We start from the raw sequence: 12225 nt of genomic DNA, 5'->3' as shown, positions 1-12225 counted from the left end.
TTTCATTATTTGCAGACGATATGATAGTGTATATAAGCAACCCCAAAAACTCCAGCAAAGAACTCCTTCAGCTGATAAACACCTTTAGTAGCATTGCAGGATACAAGATCAATTCCACAAAATCAGTTGCCCTCCTATACACAAAGGATAAGGAAGCAGAGATGGAAATCAGAGAAGCATCACCCTTCACGATAGCCACAAATAGCATAAAATATCTTGGGGTAACTCTAACCAAGGAAGTGAAGGATCTATTTGACAAGAACTTTAAGTCTATGAAGAAAGAAATTGAGGAGGATACCAGAAAATGGAAGGATCTCCCTTGCTCTTGGATTGGGAGAATCAACATAGTAAAAATGGCAATTCTACCAAGGGCAATTTATAGATTCAATGCAATCCCCATTAAAATCCCATCAAAATTCTTCACAGATCTTGAGAGGAGAACGTCCTCTTAATGTTTTTATTTAACTAAATGCTAAAGTGAAACTGTAAAATTGCTTTCTTTCGCTTGTCTATTGAAAAGTACCATAAAAAGACTTGTAATTCAATTCCTTTGAAAATTATTTTCTGTAATAGAAAAAAATTTGAACCTGAAGATGAATTCCATTTGTACCAAAAGCAAACAGAAGTGGTACAGGGAAAAGGAGACATAAACATGTATCATGTTAGTTTAAAAATTAACTTTGATATAGACTTTATAGTTGATAAAATGGCATTTAGCTCTTGTCAGTGATTAATGGTTAGTGAATTATTATTGCTCTGTTGTAATAATTGTAAATGTTAAGACTAGCTCATCTTATAGGTTTTTTTTTAATTTTATTCTTTTTTAATTAAAATTTCTGCCTCCTCCCCGTTTCCCATTTCCCTCCCCCTCCTCCCACATAGTGCCCCCTCCCCCCACTCCCCTCCCCCTATCCCCACCTCTCCTCTCCTCCCCCCACTCCATTCCCCCTCCCTCTCGATACTGAAGAGCAGTACAAATTCCCTGCCCTGCGGGAAGACCAAGGTCCTCCCACTTCTATCTAGGTCCAGGAAGGTGAGCATCCAAACAGGCTAGGCTCCCACAAAGCCAGTTCATGTATTAGGATCGAAATCTAGTGCCATTGTCCTTGGCTTCTCATCAGCCTTCATTGTCCGCCATGTTCAGAGAGTCCGGTTTCAACCCATGCTTTTCAGTCCCAGTCCAGCTGGCCTTGGTGGGCTCCCAATAGATCAGTTCCACTGTCACAGTGGGTGGGTGCACCCCTCGTGGTCCTGACTTCCTTGCTCATGTTCTCCCTCCTTCTGCTCCTCATTTGGACCTTAAGAGCTCAGTCCGTTGCTCCAAATTGGGTCTCTGTCTCTATCTCGATCCATCACCAGATGAAGGTTCTAAGGTGATATGCAAGATATTCATCAGTATAGATAGGGTCATTTCAGGTTCCCTCTCCTCAGTTACCCAAGGTACCAGCTGGAGACATCTCCCTGGACACCTGCGAGCCCCTCTAGAGTCAAGTCTCTTGCCAACCCTAAGATGGCTCCCTTAATTAGGATATATATTTCTCTGTTCCCGTATCCACCCTTCCTATATCCCAACCATCCCATTCCCCCAAGCTCCCCCCATCCTCCCCTTCTCACGTTTCTCACCCCATTTCCCCTTAGCCCCATGCCACCTCACCCGCAAGTTCCCAGATTTTGCCCGGCAATCTATAGCCAGAACCTGGAAACAACCTAGATGCCCTTCAATGGAAGAATGGATGAAGAAAGTGTGGAATATATACATATTAGAGTACTACTCAGCGGTAAAAAACAATGACTTCTCGAATTTGGCATGCAAATGGATAGAAATATAAAACACTATCCTGAGTGAGATATCCCAGACCCAAAAAGAGGAACATGGGATGTACTCACTCATAATTGGTTTCTAGCCATAAATAAAGGACATTGATCATATAATTTGTGATCCTAGAGAAGCTCAATAAGAAAGTGAACCCAAAGAAAAACGTATAGTCATCTGCCTGGATAGGGGAAGTAGACAAGATTGCCGGGCAAAATCTTAGGTTTTTTTCTTGTGGAAACTAATGGTCCACAGATTTTGAAGACTATCAAAAAGCTTTTTTGTTTTTATACTACATCTTTTATTATGCAGCCCAGGAAAACTTCAAACTGAGGCCCCTATTGTCTGTGCCTCCCCAGAACTGGCATTATAGGTTAGCGGTTTCGTTTGGCAAAATTCAATTCTAGAGCCTTCCCAAGTGTGTGTGTGTGTGTGTGTGTGTGTGTGTGTGTGTGTGTATGTATGTATGTATGTATGTACTTCATATGTATCAGAAGACAGGTTTTTGACTCCCTACTGCCTACTTCACCTTACTTTTGTATAGTGATATTTTATTTATGTTTTAATTAATAAAGCTTGCCTGAAGATCAGAGATTAAAACTAAGCTACCAGGGCCCAGGCAGTGGTAGCACATACCTTTAATCCCAGGCTGGTAGATCTCTGTGAATTCAAGGCCACCCTGGGCTATACAAGATCAATGCAGAAACAGATCCAGGTGGTGGTGTCTCTCTCCTTTAATCCGCGTCCTATGGAGTCACACACCTTTAATCCCAGCACTAAAGGGTACTATAAAATGGGAGGAGACAGAGGCTTGGAACTCAATCTGTAGTCCCCCAGCCTTGGTAGAGGTTAAGGGTTTTCTAGTGGCTTGGCTGTTTTGCTTTTCTGATCTTCATCTTAAACCCTAATATCTGTCTCGAGGTTTTTATTGTTCATGCTACAATTGAGAGACCCACCTGCCTCTGTCTCCCAGATTTTGAGATTAAAGGTGTGTATCACCACTGCCTGGGCCCTGGTAGCTTAATTGTACCCTCTGATCTTCAGGCAAACTTTATTAAAAACATAAATAAAATACTACTACACCTACTGTCTTGTGTTACTAATAGAGACACTGACCAAAATGTGCCATTTCTATGAAACTTCTCTGCCCAAGGACAGGTGTGATAGAGTAAAGTTGGTAGGGAGATTAGTGGATACGGTGGCAGTCCAGTTTTAATGAGGGTGGAAAGCCTTGTGGAAGTAGCCGAGGCTGCCCTGGGAAGTTGGGTAGATTGTGGTAAGCTGAGAGAACATGATCGGGATGCTTTGTAGGGAACAGCCAGGGGTCCCGTGGCTGGCACAGTAAGAGAATGAGCAGGAGGGATGTGGCAGGAAGGATCCCATGTGAGACTTCGTAGAGAACAGAAAGAGACAGACTGCGATTTGACTGAAATATGAAACAGTTGACCAGAGAGGCAGTGACTTCATTTTTTAGCAAATCATTGTTTTGTAGGTCACAGAAGTAAGGAGTCTAAGATTGAGTCTGGCCACAGTGGTAGTGGTGGGGATGGTGAGATGCTCTCAGACTTCAGAGATATTTGGAAGTCAGAGACAGAATCTGTAAATGCCTGAGGGGAAGAGTTAAACTTGTTTTAAGATTCGCTTGAGAAAACTGAAGTCTTTGAGGACTGGGTTTGTGAAGATCAAATGGGCTTGGAAGCTTGAGGTACCTTAAGTAGAGGTGTTGAGGTGGCAGTTGACGGGCGATGGAAGAGCTGCCAGTACAAACATGAGCTAGAGTGTGGCACAGAGCTGAGCGTGCTATATGAATTGGGACAGTCTACCGCAGCCAGGAATGCTAGTGATGCTAGACAAGGTGATGCTCGTGAGTTAACCGTTTCCTGCCAGTAACAGATCAGGAGAAATTCCACATCATGTAGGAATGGTTAATCAGAAGTCTTTTGGGGGAAATGGTGGGAGGAAGGAGAAAACAGGAGAGTGGAGATAGGAAATTAGGAGAAAGGAGAGCAGGAGGGAGACTTGGGTTTTTTGTTTTGTTTGTTGAGCAAATACGAGTCTGATAGCAATTTCACCACCTATGGCCCACCTGGGTTCTCAGGCCTTGGAGCTTTCACTAGGAAGAAGTCATTATGTTTCTGGGTAGATGTGTTTCCAAGCAACCAGGTGAAGTCAAGGGCCAGCAATTCTAGAACATTGCTGTTGGGTACTATCTGGATTGAGTTGCTCTTGAATCTGGACAGCTCCTGCCTTCACTGCCTATATCTGGTAGGATAAACAGGTAAAATCTCCATTGCATTGGGGCCATATATCGAAGTGTGTAAACTGTGAGTCAGGAATGCTCCTATTCAGGTGGAGACTGGGCACAAATTGGACTTAGGTGAAAAGATTGCCCCCCCCCCCAAAAAAAAAGTCTTGAGGATCAGAAAGACCAATGTCCTGGCCCAAGAAAGATACTGCAGTGGATGGAGGCTGTATTGAGAATGTCTTCTTCAGTCAAGGAGGAAGCAAGAGTCCAGAAAGAGCAGAAGTAGACCAGTACTGAGTGACAGGAATGCATTTGGAGAAGTTGACAGTGTAAGCCAGTTCACATCTAAAGCACAGAATTGCATCCACAGAAGGAGCCCTTTCTGCTGGCCTGTCAGCTGGGGTACTGGGGGCAATAGCGCCTAGAAGAGAGAGTGGCCCACTTCCATGCGTGTGTTTCATGGTACATCCGAAGCAGCATCCAGCACAGAATCTTACTTCACTCAGAGCTCCAGGATGGATGAAATGCTTGCACCCAGGCCCTTGGACAGGAATCTCTGCCTACCTGGATTGATCTGTTCCTTTGGGGGTAGGGTGGCCAGCTATATACTTACCTTCCCCAGCACCTATCCTGGATCTAACAGTGGTTGGACTCTGTTTATTGACTTCTCAACACTGTGAAAAAAAGATTAATCCTCTCATGTGTGTGTGTGTGTGTGTGTAACTTGAGACAAATATTGGCAACTTTAAAAGAAACAATAACTAACTTTGATTTCTTAACTTTTAAAATCACCCATGGGCTGCAGAATTTGAAGCTTGACTTGTTTTATAGACTGTCCTAGACCAGCCAGCGGTCCTTCAAAGCAGTGGCCCAGCAGTTTGGATTGCCTGTGAACTTGTGAGCCAAGCTCAGCAGGGAAGAAGCTCAGCACTGCTTCATCAAGCCCTAAGGCACACTAAAGGGCGGAGTTAACACCATAACCCCTCCCATCTGTCCTCACCCTGGCTGCCTGATGGACTTAGGGTTGTTCACCTGGAACTTCCATCCAATGACAAGTGCAGTCCAGCTATTTTTTTTTTTTGAAAAAAAAATTTTCCGCCTCCTCCCCGCCTCCCATTTCCCTCCCCCTCCTCCCGCCTCTCTCCTCCTCCCGCCCCTCTCCCCCTCCCCCCACTCCTCTTCTCCTCCCTCTCCAGTCCCAGGAGCAGTCAGGGTTCCCTGCCCTGTGGAAAGTCCAAGGTCCTCCCCCCTCCATCCAGATCTAGGAAGTTGAACATCCAAACTGTCTAGGCTCCCACAAAGTCAGAACCTGAAGTAGGATCAAGACCCCGTGCCATTGTCCTTGGCCTCTCGTCAGTTCTCATTGTCCGCCATGTTCAGAGAGTCCGGTTTTATCCCATGCTTTTTCAGTCACAGTCCAGCTGGCCTTGGTGAGCTCCCAATAGATGGGCCCCACTGTCTCAGTGGGTGGGTGCACCCCTCGTGGTCCTGACTTCGTTGTACATGTTCTCCCTCCTTCTGCTCCTCATTAGGACCTTGGGAGCTCAGTCCGGTGCTCCAGTGTGGGTCTCTGTCTCTATCTCCATCCATCACTAGATGAAGGTTCTATGGTGATATGCAAGATATTCATCAGTATGGCTATAGGATAGGTTCATTTCAGGTTCCCTATCCTCAGGTGCCCAAGGAACTAACTGGGGACATTGCCCTGGGCATCTGGTAGCCACCCCAAGTTCAAGTCTCTTGCCAACCCTTAGGTGGTTCCCTTAACTAAGATATGAGTTTCCCTGCTCCCCTATCCAACCTTCCTATATCCCCAATCATCCCGTTTCCCCAAGTTCCCCTCATCCTCTCCTTCACACTTTTCTCTCTCCATCTCCCCTTACCCCCATCCCACCCTACCCCCAAGATTCCAATTTTTTGCCCGGCAATCTTGTCTATTTCCCATAGCCAGGAGGATAACTATATGTTTTTCCTTGGGTTTGCCATCTTGTTTAGCTTCTTTAGGACCACAAATTATAGACTCAGTGGCCCCCTATCCATGGCTAGAAACCAATTATGAGTGAGTACATCCCATGATCTTCTTTTTGGGTCTGGGTTACCTCACTCAGGATAGTATTTTCTATTTCCATCCATTTGCATGCAAAATTCGAGAAGTCATTGTTTTTTACTGAAGAGTAGTACTCTAATGTGTATATATTCCACACTTTCTTCATCCATTCTTCCATTGAAGGAAACCTAGGATGCTTCCAGGTTCTGGCTATTACAAATAATGCTGCTATGAACATAGTTGAACAAATGCTTTTGTCATATGATAAGGGATCTCTTGGGTATATTCCCGAGAGTGGTATTGCTTGGTCCAGGGGTAGGTTGATCCCAAATTTCCTGAGAAACCGCCACACTGATTTCCAAAGTGGTTGCACAAGTTTGCAGTCCCACCAGCAATGGATGAGGGTACCCCTTTCTCCACAACCTCTCCAGCAAAGGCTATCCTTGGTGTTTTTGATTTTAGCCATTCTGACAGGTGTAAGATGATATCTCAAAGTTGTTTTGATTTGCATTTCTCTGATCGCTAAGGAGGTTGAGCATGACCTTAAGTATCTTTTGGCCATTTGAACGTCTTCTGTTGAGAATTCTCTGTTCAGTTCAGTGCCCCATTTTTTAATTGGGTTAATTATCATTTTAACGTCTAGTTTCTTGAGTTCTTTATATATTTTGGAGATCAGACCTTTGTCTGTTGCGGGATTGGTGAAGATCTTCTCCCAGTCAGTAGGGTGCCTTTTGTAGGCTTCATCCCAGAGATGCAGGGCTGGTTTAACATACGCAAATCTATCAATGTAATCCATCATATAAATAAACTGAAAGAAAAAAACCATATGATAGTTTCATTAGATGCTGAAAAAGCATTTGACAAAATTCAACATCCCTTTATGATAAAAGTCTTGGAGAGATTAGGGATACAAGGGTCATACCTAAATATAATTAAAGCTATTTACAGCAAGCCGACAGCTAACATCAAATTAAACGGAGAGAAACTTAAAGCCATCCCACTAAAATCAGGAACACGCCAAGGCTGTCCACTCTCCCCATACCTCTTCAATATAGTTCTTGAAGTCTTAGCAATAGCAATAAGACAACATAAGGGGATCAAGGAGATTCGAATTGGAAAGGAAGAAGTTAAACTTGCGTTATTCGCAGATGATTTGATAGTGTACTTAAGCGACCCCAAAAACTCCACCAAAGAACTTCTACAGCTGGTAAATACCTTTAGTAATGTGGCAGGATACAAGATCAACTCCAAAAAATTAGTCGCCCTCTTATACACAAAGGATATGGAAGCAGAGAGGGAAATCAGAGAAGCATCACCTTCCACTATAGCCACAAATAGCATAAAATATCTTGGGGTAACTCTGACCAAGGAAGTGAAAGATCTATTTGACAAGAACTTTAAGTCTTTGAAGAAAGAAATTGAAGACACCAGAAAATGGAAGGATCTCCCTTGCTCTTGGATTGGGAAGATCAACATAGTAAAAATGGCAATTCTACCAAAGGCAATCTATAGATTCAATGCAATCCCCATCAAGGTCCCATCAAAATTCTTCACAGATCTTGAGAGGACAATAATCAACTTTATATGGAAAAACAAAAAACCCAGGATAGCAAAAACAATCTTATACAATAAAGGAACTTCTGGAGGCATTACCATCCCTGACTTTAAACTCTATTACAGAGCTACAGTAATGAAAACAGCATGGTACTGGCATAAAAACAGAGAAGTCGACCAATGGAATCGTATAGAAGACCCGGATTTTAATCCACAAACCTATGAACACCTGATTTTTGATAAAGGAGCTAAAAGTATACAATGGAAGAAAGAAAGCATCTTCAACAAATGGTGCTGGCACAACTGGATGTCAACCTGTAGAAGAATGAAAATAGACCCATATCTATCACCATGCACAAAACTCAAGTCCAAATGGATCAAAGACCTCAATATCAATCTGAACACACTGAACCTGATAGAAGAGAAAATGGGAAGTACCCTACAACATATGGGCACAGGAGATCGCTTCCTATGTATAACCCCAGCAGCACAGACATTAAGGGCAACATTGAATAAATGGGACCTCCTGAAACTGAGAAGCTTCTGTAAAGCAAAGGACACTGTCGCAGTCCAGCTATTTTATCAGACTGCTGCTAGGCTTTTCTTTCTGTTTTTAGACAATAGTTATTTCTCTCTTGGCCACATCAGTATAATAATTTTTTTTTGTTGGGTTTTTTGTTTGTTTTATGAGACAGGGTTTTTCTGTGACACTATCCTGGCTGACCTGGAACTCGCTTTGTAGAGAAGGCTGGCCTTGAACTCACAGAGATCTGCCTGCCTCTGCCTCTAGAGTGCTGGGATTAAAGGCAAGCGCCACCAGCACCCAGCCAGGATTATAAATGTGAGTTTTACACAAGATGAGTCTTAGAACCTTGTGACCTGTGTTTGGATGGGCTGCCATGTATACAGACTGCAGCTGAACGGGAAAGATACTTCTGCTACGGGGGGAGTCTCAACTAATGCTTGAGTTCTGAGCAGTGGGACAAGTGGACCGGTGATGATAGCTGGTGTGATGTACCTTGCTTTGCAGCAATTCAGTCTTTGATTCGCTGATTAAGTGAATTATACAGAGATAGAAACCATGAGGTGGTGGAGGTTTGTGAATCAGCTGGTTGCAAACTTTCCTGATAGTCCTGAAATCTAGGAAGGACTCAAACATCTGGCAGGATTGGTTCATCTAAAAGTGTCCTTACAAATCCCACAACATTTGAGAAGGCACTTGTTTCTATTACAAAGCCACAATTGGGCTCTGCAGGAGGCATTCATGCTCCATTGAAGAACTTTTAATTCCTAAAGTAAAAAAGTTGGGTTACTAAACTAAGGTTTAGCAAGAGTTCCATAAAGCTCTCTATGCACACATCTGCATGTGTGTATGAGTGCATACATACACACAGAGAGAGACAAACAGACAGACAGAGAAAGAGAGAGAGAGAGAGAGAGATTGCTAGGGTATTTTTCCTGACAGAGTACATCATGATGATCATCTTCATTCACCAGCCAAAAGTCCAAGGATTAAAGGGTTATGGGACAAGTGACTTCTGAAAATGCCTCAATGTGTGTATGAGTGCATACATACACACAGAGAGAGACAAACAGACAGACAGAGAGAGAGAGAGAGAGAGAGAGAGAGAGAGAGAGATTGCTAGGGTATTTTTCCTGACAGAGTACATCATGATGATCATCTTCATTCACCAGCCAAAAGTCCAAGGATTAAAGGGTTATGGGACAAGTGACTTCTGAAAATGCCTCAGGTACATCCTGTTTTGTGTTAATATATTCCTTCCTTCTGAAGCAAATTGGTAGAGCTATACTTTCTGAGGATTTTTAAATATGTATCCCTTTTCCAAAAGAATATGCATGCCATTTATCTTAGAATTGATAGTAACAATCTAAATGTACGTTTCTAATCCATTTCACCCTAAAATCTGCATGGCACTACTACTATCATCTTCTCCAAACTCTATAAGGGAAGAAACTGGCTGTTCACTTACTTTCTGTTTAATTCTTACAGAATGAGTTAAATGCAGAGGTGGATTTAGGTAAGATATGTAGTAATCTATTTTGATTCCATAACCTCTGTATTTGCCAACTACCTATAAATCATCCCAAATATGTAAGTATTGTTTGATTAATTTTGGACAATATATTTCTTATCCTATGCAAAGTTAGTATAGATTTTCTTCCATTTGCTCCTGCCTCCGACTTACTGAGAGCTGGATGTGTGTTGATGGCATTCTCATGTCCTTGCCTGCTTTCTGGTCACCTTTCTGTGCCATAATATGAGAGAGCATTTCATTTGCTCTAACATGGGAATGGTAGTACCTGCCCCCTAGGGACGAGAAAGGAAATAAGAAAACAGTCTTAGAACAGGGCTTAGTGTGTAAGTAAGTGGTTCATATCATTAACTTCATTTGTGGACAAGGAAGTCACATCTGGAGTATTATACATTAAGTCACTCTGCAAACATGGAGGCAGAACTTAAGTTCAGTGCTCTGCATCTGTAGCCATGTGACTCACAATTGTCCCTTGACAGGCTTCATCACATTTCCACAGGGCACTGGTGTGCTTGAATTGCAGGGCCAAATTCACCTTCCTGCTGGCTCTTTGTCTTCTTCCCAAAGGGTTAGTTGGCACTGTACACAATGTCTGTAGATCCTTAGTGAGATTCCTTCAATTGTGTGTGCCTCTACATTTAACATCAGAGCCTATTGCTAGCAGAAAATAACAGACCTTGCTTTGTAAATGTACGAATCCATGGTTACATCATGTACAGGCAAGTGCTTGAGAGTATTTTCTTTTATGCATTTTTTTTTAATTCCCTAAAGGGCCCTCCTCTGACTGCTAAGAAACCCACATGACACTGTCACTGTTTCTAGTCATAGCAGCTTCAAAGGAAATTCTGTTATGCTCAGTTCTGTACCAGCTGTGGAGAACATGTTGTCTTTGAGGTGTATATTCCTCTCCTGACCTCCATTCATGGGTTGAAGCATGACTGTTGGGTGAAAGATCCACAAGGGACAGCAATGTCATACTGGGGCAACTCAGCAATGCGTTCCTTCCTCTCTGTCCCCTCGTCCCCAGCTCCTGCTGTGTTTCCTCTATCCCTCCTCCTTCCAAGACATATTATTGCATTCTGGGTTTCTGACCCCACCTTATCTGATGATTGGAGGAACAGAAGAAGCAGGTGGCTTGTGAGCATATTTTAACTCACACTTAGATCAACAATGTCTCAGATTCATTGTTTCAAATTCTTCGAAAGTTGAACCAAAAAACCAACACTGAATGCCAATGAGAAGCAAAGAAGATGGAAATGTGCAGAAAGTGAGCATGAGAAACAGTGCTGCTGTTGGTTGACGTCTCTCCCTGGTTTTAGTAGGAGTCTTTGTGGTTGAAAATGTCTGACTCTAAAGACCTTATACTTCCCCTCCAGTCTGATAGGTCTACATACCTCCTTTTCTCTGCTTTACTGACTAAACAATCAAATGTGCTGCCTGCTCTGTTTCTCTAGATAATGGGGTGGTTATATGAAAATTATTCAGGCTGAGGTGCATTATTTACCTCTTCTAAGTCGTTAATTACAAGGTTTGTTGTAAGCAAAATAGCTGCAGTGTGTGCTGATAAAATTCTAAATGAGATTATAGTTAGTGACCATCCACACATGTGGGGTTGATAGCACCCAGTGCACTCAGTGAGGACCTTACCATTAGAAACTGGCATACTCAGGAACCTAAGATGATTTTTATAATTTAAATTTCATTAATCACTTGGAGCATAATAGAGAATTATGTGTGTCTTTTTAGTGTGAAATGTTTGACTGATATTTAACCACATAAGAATTTGGATTTTGTGTTTAAAATGGTCAAAATATCATTTTAGTTTTTTTTTTCATTTCCCCTTTTTCTGTTTAAACAAAAAGGAAGGATTTAACTTTAATATAGCAAAATTACATATAACAAAACAGTTATCAAGCAGGAATTACAGTTACAATATTTACATCTATTTTATCTTTATCATAACTAAGGAAAACTATAAGTATAACTAACCATTCTTCAACTCCATCAAAGACTCCAGAAAGATATAATATTACCTAAGTAAACAAGAAATAAGCAACTTCCAAAACTCTAGAAATGATAGACATCTCGCTGCCTGTACAGTCACCCAAAGTTCCTCTGTACCATTGGGGCATCCATCTTCAGTCTACAGGTGCATAGTATCCAGCAGACATTTCTTTTTTTTCAGTCACTTTTTTTTTATTGAAAAAAAAATTTTTTGCCTCCTCCTCGCCTCCCATTTCCCTCTCCCCCTCCCCCCACTCCTCTTCTCCTCCCTCTCCAGTCCCAGGAGCAGTCAGGGTTCCCTGCCCTGTGGAAAGTCCAAGGTCCTCCCCCCTCCATCCAGATCTAGGAAGGTGAACATCCAAACTGTCTAGGCTCCCACAAAGCCAGAACATGAAGTAGGATCAAAACCCCGTGCCATTGTCCTTGGCCTCTCGTCAGTTCTCATTGTCCGCCATGTTCAGAGAGTCCGGTTTTATCCCATGCTTTTTCAGTAGCAGTCCAGCTGGCC

This window comes from Chionomys nivalis, chromosome 1 (assembly GCF_950005125.1).
Source record: "Chionomys nivalis chromosome 1, mChiNiv1.1, whole genome shotgun sequence".
In the NCBI taxonomy this organism is placed as follows: domain Eukaryota; kingdom Metazoa; phylum Chordata; class Mammalia; order Rodentia; family Cricetidae; genus Chionomys; species Chionomys nivalis.
The sequence above is the reverse complement of the archived record's forward strand: the minus strand, read 5'-3'. Positions refer to the sequence as shown.